General features: G+C 34.8%; 2 protein-coding genes across 2 annotated transcripts in view; one reads left to right on the top strand and one right to left on the bottom strand.

Annotated features, from left to right (window-relative positions):
• LOC142321687 (testis-specific serine/threonine-protein kinase 1-like) overlaps positions 1 to 13,384 on the top strand; it is a 64,572-nt gene that overhangs the window by 34,737 nt on the left and 16,451 nt on the right. The window lies entirely within an intron of this gene.
• Positions 1 to 13,384, bottom strand: part of LOC142321702 (uncharacterized) — a 44,387-nt gene that overhangs the window by 21,981 nt on the left and 9,022 nt on the right. The gene's annotated exons all lie outside the window — the stretch shown is intronic.

Genomic DNA, 13,384 nt, shown 5'->3' with positions numbered 1-13,384 from the left:
TTATTTCTTCCTGAGAGAGATCCAACCTTGTATTTACCGCTGGCAAAAAGCCATGTCGGTATTTCTTTTGTGGAAATTTCTAGTGTCTCAGGAATAGCAATTTCGTACTTTCTTCTTAATTCGTGGTACCTAATTCCACCTGGTCTGGAATACGTAGCACGACGTTCATATACTGCAGCCATAGGATGATTCATGAAAAGTTTATTATTTATATGGGCAGAAAAATCCCATATATTTGCTGCGTATCTTAGCAAAAGGATCTCTCTTCTATAATGTAGTGGCGGTATTCCGGATTCAGACATTAGACTAGTCGCCGGACTTGTACGGAAAACGCCTGTTGCATATCTTATTCCGCTATTGTGAATAACGTCTAACTTTCTTAAATGCGACTTCCTAGCGGATGAATATACAATACATCCGTAGTCTAGTTTTGATTGAACCAATGACTTATACAATCTCAATAATATCTCTTTATTTGAGCCCCAATTAATGTTCATAAACATTTAATAATGTTTAGGGCTTTTTTGCATCTAACACTCAAGTCCTGTATGTGTAGTCCCCACGTAAGGGATTTATCCAATACTAGTCCTAAAAATCTCACGTTGTCTTTATATTATATTGGATCATTGCCAATTCTCAACACAGGACTTTGATGAGGAATTCTCTTCCTACAGAAGTGTACACAACACATTTTTTCTGGTGAAAATTGGAATCCATTATTCCTCGCAACTTCATTTAGAGCGTTAATCGCTCGTTGCAATTTGTACTTCACCATAGCAGTCTTGTTGCTGGCATACACAATTGTCAAATCATCAACATAGACGCTTTTGCTGATTTCTACTGGAATGGCTAATATCAATTTATTAATGGCGATGGTAAACAAGGTACCGCTCAACGGCTAACCTTGTAGTATGCCATTTTCCAACATTCTTTCAGATGAATATTCATTGTTGACACGTACTTGGAAGGTACGTGTCAACAATGAATATTGTTGCTGAGCAATACTGGCAGATTGCCGCGAATGCCCCATTCATGTATCTGGAGCATTACTCCATGTCGCCAGGTCATATCAAAAGCCTTCTGAAGATCAAAGAAGACTCCGACACAATGTTTTCTTGTAATAAAGCTGTTATATATAATGTTCTCTAAGTTGATCATTTGATCAGTGGTATAGTGGTATTGTCGAAAACCTGCTTGATATGGTGATATCAGGTATTCTTTTTCTAAAACCCAAACGAGTCGATTATTAATCTTTTTTTCGAGTATTTTTCTCACAGCGCACCTCAAGGAGATAGGACGATAGCTATTGGGATCTGTTAAATTTTTATTTTTCTTTAGTACTGGAACAACATGAGCTTTTTTCCACTGCTGCGGGTACATTCCATCCCGCCATATTTGATTATACAGTTCTAATAGTCTGCGTTTTGCAGTGGTATTCAACTGCCTGATCATATTATAATGGCTTTTATCCGGACCAGCAGCTGTGTTGCCTGCTTTCTCCAACGCTTTCATGAATTCTTCTATTTTAAATGGTACATTATATGAGTAATTATCCTCAGTACGGAAATTTAGTAGACCCTCAAGTTCTTCTTTTTTCCCTCGAAAATCTTCTTCGTAATTAGGCGTTTTGCTGTTTTTCTCGAAGTGAATGGATAATAGCTCTGCAATTTCGTTCGGAGTGTCTTTAATTCCATCTTCATCTTGAAGGCTAGTTATGGGAGAAAGATTTTTACGCCCACAAATCGCTTTCACTTTCCTCCAAATGTCTGATGCAGTAGTACTTCTGTCAATGGATGACATGTATTGCTGCCAGGATCGTTTCTTCAAGTCTATCATGAGTCATTTTGCATACGGCCAGTATTTCTTAAAGGCAATAAGATTTTCTGCGGTAGGACGTTTCTTAAAGGCATTATACGCCCTTTTCTTTCTTTTTATAGCTTCACTTATTTCATCGTTCCACCATGGAACGGGTTTCTTCGTAAGTTTCCCAGATGTTTTGTGAATGAATCTCGATGCCGACTCAAGTATCGCATTTGTTACAACGTCGACATCGTCCTCGGTAACTCCAGTTGTTTCGGGGAGTATCGTTCTAGCTGTGAAGCTGGTCCAATCTGCGTTTTCAAACATCCATCTATTAGAGATGGGATATATTTTTCTTGTAACATCAGTTACAATTTGCACCGGGAAATGATCGCTTCCATGCAAATCGTCTAAAACATGGAAGTTGTACCTCGGTGCTACCGATCCGCTTATCAGTGCAAGAACTACACAGGACGTCGATCCATCTCTGGCATTGAAAAAGGTTCCTGACCCGTCGTTTAAAAGAATAAGTTCAGAATTCATCAGGAACCTTTCCAATACTCTTCCGCGGGGTTCTACTCGATCCGATCCCCAAAGAGAATTATGAGCATTAAAATCACCCACCAGTAAGACAGGTGGGGGAAGCTCAGAAATTAATCGCGCTGTGTCATCCTCCTTCCAATCAAAATACGGCAGGTATATGCTGCAAACTGTGACCTGAAGCGGACGCTTCATTCCAATGGCGACCGCTTGTAGATTTGTATTTAGATCAACCGCTTCGGTGGTAGCTCTGGTCGATGTTAGTATGGCTAATCCACCTCTAACTCTAACATTCGGCGGTTGATCTCGCTGAAATATATAATATCCTTTTAATTAAAAATTTTCATATCGGCTGAAATGTGTTTCTTGCAGACATATACAAATCGGGTCTACATCATGTACCAAGCGTTGGAGCTCATGGATGTTTGAAAAACATCCATTGATGTTCCATTGTACTATCGACTCGCTGATTTTAAATTAAATTATGGCCTAAGTTTTCCTTTCGGCCATATCCTTTTTTCTTTTTTTCTCCATATTACGAACAGCATCGTGTTCGCGGAGAACGTCGTCGCCCGTATAGCTTCCAGTCTCCGAATCGGAGACACCAGAAGCCGTCGAGGACGACGGGCGTGGATCGGCGCCTGTTTCAGGCGCCGATTGAGAGGCGGCAACCTTGTGCCAACCCCGGACACGGGGATAGCACCAGTCACCGCCTGTGGAAGGGGGGACACTCGCCCCCCCTGTGTGATTTTTGTGGCCTCTGGGGTTTAGAGGCCATCTCAGTTGAAGGAGGCTTGGGAGCCTCCATAACACAATCTGTAGCTGTAACTTTCTTTTTATCGTCAATAAGTATCTCACTCAGACGGACTGGGCATTCTGGTTTGGCGTCCGTTTTCTTCTCTATAGGAGCAATTTTCATTTTAACTGATTTATCTTCGGGTGGCTGTACTACTATCTTTGGCTTGGCAGCATCTTTACTGCTGAAAGGCTTCATCTTGTTTTCAATGATCCTTTCAATCATGTTAGCCAAAGTAGGCGCAAGTTTACTGATGAGCTGGCTTTCATCAACAGCAACCGGAGCAGAAGCAGGAACAGCAGCCGCAGCCTGAGCATAGGTTGTTGTTGCTCTAGGTCTGCGGGCATTTACAATCTTCTTTGCTTCGAAGTAGCTGACCTTTTGCAGGGTTTTAACTTCCTGCACAGCTACCTCGTCTTTGTAAAGAAAATACCTCGTCTTTCTTGCTTAAAGAAAATAATGTTTCAATGAAAAAAGTAGCAACAATCAATAAACATAAAATTATACTTGCTTAGGCAAATACTACACTAGTTTTACCAATAATGCTTTTCCTCTGATTAAGCATTTCATTAAAACTTAATAAACCGTTGAGTACATTATTGATATAATTACAAATATGCTGCTGTAATAAAAAGGCAGTCTTGATCAATTGAAAGATTTGAAATCATTTAGCTACAATTTCTTTCATGTAATCTTTAGCTACAAATTGAGCCTCACTCGCTCGGCTTTTACTTTGAGGAACAGGTTTTGTAACAAAGAAAGTAAGGGATAACTGTTGTTTTTTTTTTTTTTGAGGAACAAAGATGTTACTGGATTCACAGAAGAAGGATTAGGCGACCCAACAAAGTTTATTAATTTAAGGGCTAATTGCTGCGATTCATTTGGTTCAATCGCAATAGACGTAGGATTTAAATTGTAATGCATTTCTTAAATATGATAATCAGTAGGACAAGAATTTTTTATCTTGAAGTATAAGTATCTTGAAGTAACTTCTGGGTGTTTAATTTTAATTTGACAAGATAGATTACTAGTCGTCCCACCATCATAGGATATTGAATTAGGACAAAGATTGCACAAGACTTTTCCAGGGCTTGCTTCAGAAAAGCAAGTCCAGATGTGACTTCTTTTTCTACACCTCATGTTTATAATTTGAAAAACAAAATATTCTTTTATAAAAATTCTTATAAAATATATCTGTTTATGTAAAAATTAATGATTAAAAAATACAAAACTTCAATAAATCATTTAGAAAAAATCGATTTCTGATTATGTGAAGTAAAAAAAAAAATTACGAAATTGTGTAGGCTTTTAATGAGAAGAATCGTGAACGAGTCGTTTCTTTATTCGATTCTTTATACTGAACAAAAGGATCGAGAATCGGTTTGCGGGAGAAATAGATTCTGTTTACGATTCTCAACAATGAATTGGATAGGCGATAGGAAACCATATCTTTCCAGTTATGATTTTATTCATAGTAATCTTTCTTAAGAAGTCGAATAAGAGTTTCAAAGAAAAGAATCGAAGACATTTAGTAGGTATTCATCAGATTAGTCAAACAGGAGTATGAAGAAAGATGAACCGTTAAACACGGATGAAGAAGAGAAAGAAAGCATACAGATTAGAGTTACAATACTGGTAGTGCTGGCAAGGAAAAAAATCGTTGAATCGAACAAACGATATTTTTTTACGAATCCTTTCTGAGAATCGAATCGAAAGAATCGATTCCTGAAAAATAATTGCTTATCCCACCACTAGTGAAGGCCCAAATAAAAAAATATAAACTAATTAAAAACACAACTCTAATTAGAATACCATGTAGAATACACTAAATAGATTATGCACTATGAAAACAGAATTGACTATCGTCTTTTATCCGTCTACGAAGAATAACTGTAAAGGATATATTTAGCATGACAGTATGTGCTAAAAGAACGACAGTAATTCATGTTGTGCAACATAGCTTCCCGCCCGAATGAAATTAAAAGAAAAACGAATAATGATGTCATATAGAATGTGTGTGTAACAATTTAAATTTTCCCTTCTCTTTTTAGCGATGAGTTTTGTTGATATAAGCTTGTTTTCGTTAAGGAATCGAATAAGAGATGAAAGAAGGAGAATCGCTGAAAAATCAGATGTTTACTTTAGGAGTCAAATAAGAGTTGAAAACAAAAGAATCGAAGACATTTGGTAGGTATTCATCAATCCACCGGGTTGGTTTAGTGGTGAACGCCTCTTCGCAAATTTCGAAGTCGAGTGTTCTAAGATTCAAATCCTAGTAATTGATCTCGAAGTTACGATCTCGAAGTTATTGATCTCGAACCTAGAAGTTGATCTCTCTTCATACAGAAGTATGAAGAGAGATCAACCGCTAAACGTGGGTGAAGAATAGAAAGAGAGCATGCGTATTAGAGTTTACAGTACTGATAGTAGTGGCAAGAAAAAGAGTCGTTGATGGGACGAACGATTCTTTCTGAGAATCGAATCAAAAGAATCGTTTATCTCACCATACAGGAACAAGTCGCGCTGTTCTTAATACATCAGTGATGCCAAATCTATTGTATTTTACAGTATCTATAATTTTACATCTGACTAGTTAGGGAGGAAAAGAATTTTTTTATTTTTTTTTATGTGGAAAGAGGCTAATGATCACAGCAGTAGATGCCCCTTAAACTTAAAAAAAAATTATTTTCAATTATTATATAATACTAATTTACAAATAGAGACAGAAATTAATGAAACACATGTTTTATCGCGGGCATAGCATGCCCGCGAAGGTTTCTGAATTAGTCTGGACTCGCTAGGTCGTGCTGGAGTAGAGATATCTCGAAAAATTGCATTTATAGTCCGATTTAGTTCGTATTCAGAATATGTATTAGTTATGTGAAAAGAAATATTTTTTGCAGAAAATGGACCCGCTAGGTTGCGCTGGGGTTGACATATTTAGAAAAACTGTGTTTGTGAACCGATGTGGCTCATATTCGGAACAAATATTAGTTAAGTGAAAAGAAAATTTTTGCAAAAGCTATATCGGCGCTGGCGCCGGTGTCGAGATTTTTACGAAACAAACAAATATACAAACAGACTTTCTTCGTCTATATATATAAAACGCAATGTTCGTATATGTGTTCGATATTAGACTAAAAACTACTGGACCGATTTACGCGCGGGCTTTTGAAAAATGGTCCGCGTTGTCCGGTGAAGGTTTAAAGCTACTGAAATCCACGATCTGACCAGTAGAAAGAAAGTTAGGGGTATTTTGATGGATAATCGATATTATTTTCAGTATCGATTTATTTGTGTCGATAATAGTTTGTGTTTTAAGATCTACTACGATATTGAGTGAATGAATTCGGTAGTAAAATTTATTAATTACTGTTGGTATTTATTTATAAATATTAAAGAAAAAAATCTTATGATTTTTTGTCGGGCAATATGTGTGATCATGTAAACATGTTCTTTATTCTTGCTCTTATTTGTTGGTATTGCTTCATCTTATTACTGCTAAATATTAACTAATAATCCCTTTCTTTTATTAATAAAATTAATAAATGAAAATAAAATTATAAAATATAAATAAAAATAATCTACGGTTAGAAATTAAATAATTTGTAAATTAATTGACAGCGGACAATTCTAGCACGAAGAGCCGCGTGGAGCCGCCAGGCGCATCTCATTGGTCCGCTTTGCGCCACAATTTTATTACTAAATATTAACCAATAATCCCTTTCTTTTATTTAATTTTTATGATTGTTATTATTATTTAAACGACTGCCCAAAAAGAAGTGCAATGTTTTTAAGGTGTATGTATGTATGTATGTATATATGAATGTATGTTTGTTCCACTGTACCAGCTCAAAGACCGAACCGATTTAGATCAATAACCCCGCGTTGGAATCGTTACGTTTCCGGGAGTTTCATAAACTGTATAAATATGTGTGTGTGTATATATATATATTATAGATATGTCTGTAGTGGAGATTTGCCGGTTGAAGTACAAACTTTAATGTATTGAATTAATGAACTGTAAACTGTGATTCACTATCACTGTGTGAGCTGGGTTTGAACTGAATGACTCGAATCAATCGAATGAATAATATTACAAAAATAATAGAATTACATTTACGTTAAATAAAATCTATACTATTATATAAAGAAGCAGAGGATTTTTGTTTCTTCAGGATAAACATATAAACTCCTCAATCAGTCGTACTTATATTTCTTGGCGTAACTGAGAAGATTTTTAGATATTACAGTATTTCATGTCGAAAAATCTCAAAAAATCATTCGAACGATGCTTTAAAATTTTCAGGATACATTCGTATTATACCATGTAAATTTTTAAACCAGAGACCGAGACCCTAGCCCCCCTGAAGGTTAAAATATTAAAAAATTCATTATTTCTTCACCCCCAAGGAGGGTGAAGTTGTAAATTAAAGATATTCATTCAGGAAAAATTCATTCACTTATCCAAGACCGACGATTGACAGTTGAACAAATTATTGAAAAATGTCGAGTAAGTGTTGATACAACTCATTCCATAATTCCGTAAGACTTAGTCACGATGAGTTTCCGGAGAGCTTACCATTCATCATAAAGCCGAGAGACTTCGCATTTGCACCGCACTCAAAAATCGTTTTAATAACGAAGATGACGTAGTTTTGGACAGGATTTTAACCTGTTATAAAACTTTGATACATCATTTTAAACTGGAGTCCTATCATCAAAGCATGCAGTAGAAACACCCTGAATCGCCTGTCCGTAAGAAATTCAAAACGCAACCATCGGCTGGTAAGGTCATGTTAACCATATCTTGGAGTGCCAGTGGTCCGATTTTCTGTGATTATTTGGAGGTTAACACAATTAATTGGAGTTAACACAATAAATTATATATTGTATTTCTTTATTATATGTTCTTTTTTTACTTTAAGTTTTTAAATGAAAAATTCTTCTTCATACTGTGCATGTACAAGATTATAATATTTTATTTTATTTTATTATAAATTTTTATTAATCAGAATCGTTTATTTGTATGAATAATGATAATTATTCCCGGTAAAAGTCTATTATTTGTCATTTTCCTCCTGCAGTTTTATCTGCATATACTTCTTTTGTTAATATATTTAAAGCACATTAATGATTTATAGTCATTTTTTTCTGAATTGCTTCTTCTTAGAAGTATACACATTCCCAAACATTATGAGCATACCTAACCTAAAAATTGGAAACTAGGAAGTTAAAATAATGTAAAAAAAGTGCATCAGAACAATAAAAAGCAACCGTATTGTCTCGATAATATCAATTTGCAAAACATTCTACTTGTTCCGATAAGAAAACCTCTATAACTGATCAATAAAACCTCATAAAAAATCACTAACTAAATCTAATACCATATGCGATCGCAAACAAATTATTAATATTAATTTCATTATCCACACTATATTATCATCTTTTATGAGATATAGAAATTACACTCTAACAGAAGCAGCAAGATGGTGAAGATTAAACTCAGTTTTAGAAACTTGTTCAGATATCCATTCTTTGTTTTAACATTATTAAAAATATCAACTCTGCTGACATTTATCAAATTAAAGCAGTTTATGGCTCATAGCATTTACTTACGAATTCCTTGTATTTATGTTAAAGATATCAAAGTCGATGTCATGAAATTACCCTCTCTTATTTTGTTTAGCCTCCGGAACCACCGTAATGTAATACTTCAGAGGATGAATGAGAATGATATGTATGGATGTGAATGAAATGTAATCTTGTACAGTTTCAGGTCGACAACTCCTGAGAAGTGTGGTTAATTAAACCCAACATAGAACGCCGGCCTCCGTGGCGCGAGTGGCAGCGTCTCGGCCTTTTATCCGAAGGTCCCGGGTTCGAATCCCGGTCAGGGCATGGCATTTTCACACACGCTACAAATCATTCAGCTCATCCTCTGAAGCAATACCTAACGGTGGGCCCGGAGGTTAAAAAAAAATCAAAGAACACCGGTATCCATCTAGTATTCAAATTCGTATAAAATTAACTGTCTTTACTACAATTTGAACCTTAGGAAATCTCAACTTCGAAATCAGTTGATTTGGGATGACGAGTTAACCAGTAGACCAGCCCACCGGGCTAATCTAAAATTCATGAGATTACCAGCCTAACATAAACTACAGATAAACAAATTTAAACTCTCAAATTATTATCATCTTACAATAATATAGAAACTTTTTTTTTTTTTTGCGTCGTAATGTAAATATTATTTATATTATCTTGATGCAAAAATTACGCTTTAGACTTAAAAATAAACAAATTGTTTCCATGGTTTCAGTAATAACACGATTAATATTCTTTTGATATTAACAAAATTATAATGTACGAAAAGGTAAATATAATAATTTTATATTGTTTGATAAATGAGGTCGGCAAAATTTCCAGACATTACAGTATCAGAGGAATCTTTGCTAGCTAAGACTGGTTTTACGTTTATACGGAAATTGAACCATGGATCCTACTCACAGGTACGTCCTTATCTATAGCAATCACTGTTTTTCTGTTTAGCCTCCGAAACCACCGTAAGGTATTACTTCAAAGGATGAATGAGGATGATATGTACGAATGTAATATTTGTAGCACTGATGCTGTTTAGAAATGACCCTCGTATTTCAGTAATAATAGAATCTCAAACACTAACTGCAGCTTATTTGAAAGAGTCGCTGTTATGATTACAAATAAAGTTAAGGATTTTAGTCAACACTTCATCCTGAAATTAATAAAAAAGATTCTAATGAAAGATCTTTAAAAGAAGAATACAGTTCATGAATACCAATTTAGAATTCTCCGTTGAGAGTAATTTAAGCATTTTCAACGAGGAACAAATTTAAGGAAAAAAAATTTTTTTTTAATATGTAATAAGGTCTTTCTGGCTTTCTTTGATATTAGAGATACCTATTAAAATTTTCGAAATTCCATGTTTCTTACAAAAAAGTTGATTTCATGAGAAATGACTGAAATTTTAGTTGAAATCTGTTTAAATAATAAAATGTTTATTCTAAGTGCAGGCTAATTTGCGTAGATAAAAACCTACTTTTTGTTTAAATATCATATGACTTAAAACAAACTAAAATGAACATTTTAAGTTTTTGGTCAATATATAGTTTTTCACCTTTATGTGTTTCTCAGGAACTGCTTATTTTAAACCAGTGAGGTAGTTTATCTGAATTTAAAATGAGAAATAATACAAATTTTTAATTTAAATTTAAAAAGACGCTCTTCAAAAAATCGCTGAATACCTAAAAATATTATTTTAAAATTTCTTTTAATTACTATATACAGATGTCGGCATAAAATGAAGAGATTGTAATAGTTGATAGTTGTTTGGTTTATTTATTATTATTATTTTTCTTGTAACTAAAATTCCACATGTTATGAACAATTTGTGATGATTAAGAGAAGAAATTGATAACTGTTGCATTCTCTCCCATTCTGTTTCTTGGTTCAATTTATTTTTTCTTTAAATCAGTTAAAATAGTATGATTCAACAAAATCTTAAGGGTAATACAAATACTTCTTGTGTACTTGTTTGTTATGTCAGGCTGCGTGTTAACAATAACTTACCGTTTAACCTCACAGTTTCTTATGCATTAATCTTAATTTAATAATATTATAAATAATACAATTCATAATATCCGGCGACTACTTTTTTTCAACCGGATAAAATGTTTCCGAACAGTTGAAACAGTTACTGAGACATCATAAATAACAATTTGATTTGATTTTCTGCAAAGTCTTAGATAAATAGTAAAAAAAAAAAAAAAAAAAATCCCTTTTGGCACGCCGGAAGGCGGAGGTGAATTTCATCGGTTTTAAGTATGGAATGTCTAAGTAGTGGTAGCGTCTCGGCCTTTCATCCGGAGATCCGGGGTTCGAATCCCGGTCAGGAATGCCATTTTCACACATGCTACAAATCATTCAGCTCATCCTCTGAAGCAATACTTAACGGAAAAAAGATTTCCACCTTAAAGTTGAAAAAAATTCAAATTTACTCAATACGACAATGGTTGTATGTGAAAAAAATGTTACATGTTTAACATACGACAAGCCCCATCTTACAATTCCAACAATATTTTTATCATCCCTTGCCGTAAGGGTTGGTCACATCAAAAATTGTTTCAGACAAAAGTTTTAGGTAATGTTTAGAGGACTAACGACCACTTTAAACCGATTAGATACTGCGCCTATTAAGAGAGGTATGATTTTTTGTCTTTAAACCCCATTTTTTCCACCCCCGGGACCAATGGTTGGTGATATAAAAAAACTTTACGTAGATGTATTTTAGGCCCTTATCCAAAGAATAGTGGGAACTTTAAAATAATTCGATATTTTACTTAATAAGAAAGTTATAGCGATATTTTGTTATTCGAAAAAGCCCCCCATTTTCACCCCCATGGTCTGATTTTTCCCATTAACACCGAGATTTAGGGTCGTTATATTTTATGTACCAATTTGAAAGTAATTGGCCTAAAATTACGGCAGTTATCGTGTCCACAAGAAAGTGATATATATATACGAGGTGTGATCAAAAAATACGGTGAATAATTTTTTATTAAAAGAAGTAATAAGGTTACATAGAATTCGATTTAATCTCCTTCAAAGTACTTTCCTTGGCTAGCAATGCACTTATCCCAACGTTGACTCCATGAATGGAGGCAATTCTGGAAGGCGCCTTTCGGAAGGGCTTTCAGCTGCTCGGTCGTGGCCCTCTCAATGTCAGCAATGGTGTCAAAACGTTTTCCTTTAAGCACAGTTTTAATTTTTGGGAAGAACCAAAAGTCGCATGGTGCTAAATCCGGTGAGTATGGCGAATGTGGACAGACAGGATCACTTTTTTCGGCCAAAAACTCGCGAATGAGAAGCGAGGTGTGACACGGCGCGTTGTCGTGGTGAAGAAGGAAGCCACTGGTCCATTTTTCTGGTCGCTTTCTTCGTACGTCGTTAAAAGTTAAAATGTTTTGAACGGATCCGTACGAGATGTTAAGGTCTTCCGATAGCTCTCGAATAGTCATTTGCCTGTTTGATCGAACCATTGTTTCCACGTTTTGCACATTTTCAACTGTTTTTGAAGTTACTGGACGTCCCGCACGCTGTTCGTCTTCAACAGACTCATTTCCGTTTTTAAATCGGTCTTACCACTTCTACAGTCTTCAAAGTTACCACATTATCGCCGTACACCGATTCTAACATTTCGTGAGCTTCTTTGGCACTCTTTTGCAACTTAAAACAAAACTTAATGTTAATGCGTTGTTCAAAATCCATGTTGCGCGACAGACACGATAAACACAACCTCACTCTAGCAGCTCTGGCAGCTGACTGGCAAGCTCGAACGTGTTACAACTTGTCCCTGCCTGTCTCAGTTGATCTCGTTATTGGACAAATTACAGCATATGGATGTAGTATCGGCAGTTGCCGCTATAAAAATTCATTCACCGTATTTTTTGATCACACCTCGTATATATATACAAATAACTTTTGAACTGACGGTGGTTTTGGGGTCAAGGGGATGTGAAAGCGGAAGATATGTCGAAATTTTCCGGAAGTCGAATGAATTATGGTACCCATTATAATAGGTTTTTTTTAATGAAATTTACCTAAAAGCCTAAACAAAACGAAATCAAAAGGACGGAATAATGTTTAATTAGGGTTATTGAATTATTCCTTTACCGCAAGTCATAGAGGAAACAGATCAAATTAGGAAAATATTGGCCGAGTAATCATCATTAACATATGTTTGTATAGCTCTATTAAAGGTAGTTTGCACTGACATTTGTGTTCGAGATAATCATAACAGCATTACATCCTACTTGGGACGTTTAAATTCTTCTTCTTAAATTCAGTTTATAATATGAAACCTTTGTTCCTTATTTCACGTTGGTGATTTTTGCCAGCGCTTTTAGGAATTCGAATAAATAAATTTTGACAGACCTAACAACGTCAATGCCCTACCGAAATTTCTGCCGTTATTCTTTATTAAATCTATTCTTAGTAAATATACTTAATTAGCCCGGTTAAGAACATCGCAAAAATTAAAAATGTTTTGCCCTGATTAATAGCATTCTAAATTATCCTTGTTCTGGTTTCGCTTGAAAAATAACTATTTTGGTGTAATTTTGTTATTTATTCAAATTATACATCTTTATGAATATTTTTTATCTATAATCTTTTTATAAGTAATGCGGTTTTAGAATTATAAGTTTTTAT

Source organism: Lycorma delicatula, chromosome 1 (genome assembly GCF_047948215.1).
Source record: "Lycorma delicatula isolate Av1 chromosome 1, ASM4794821v1, whole genome shotgun sequence".
NCBI lineage: Eukaryota > Metazoa > Arthropoda > Insecta > Hemiptera > Fulgoridae > Lycorma > Lycorma delicatula.
The sequence above is the reverse complement of the archived record's forward strand: the minus strand, read 5'-3'. Positions and strand labels throughout refer to the sequence as shown.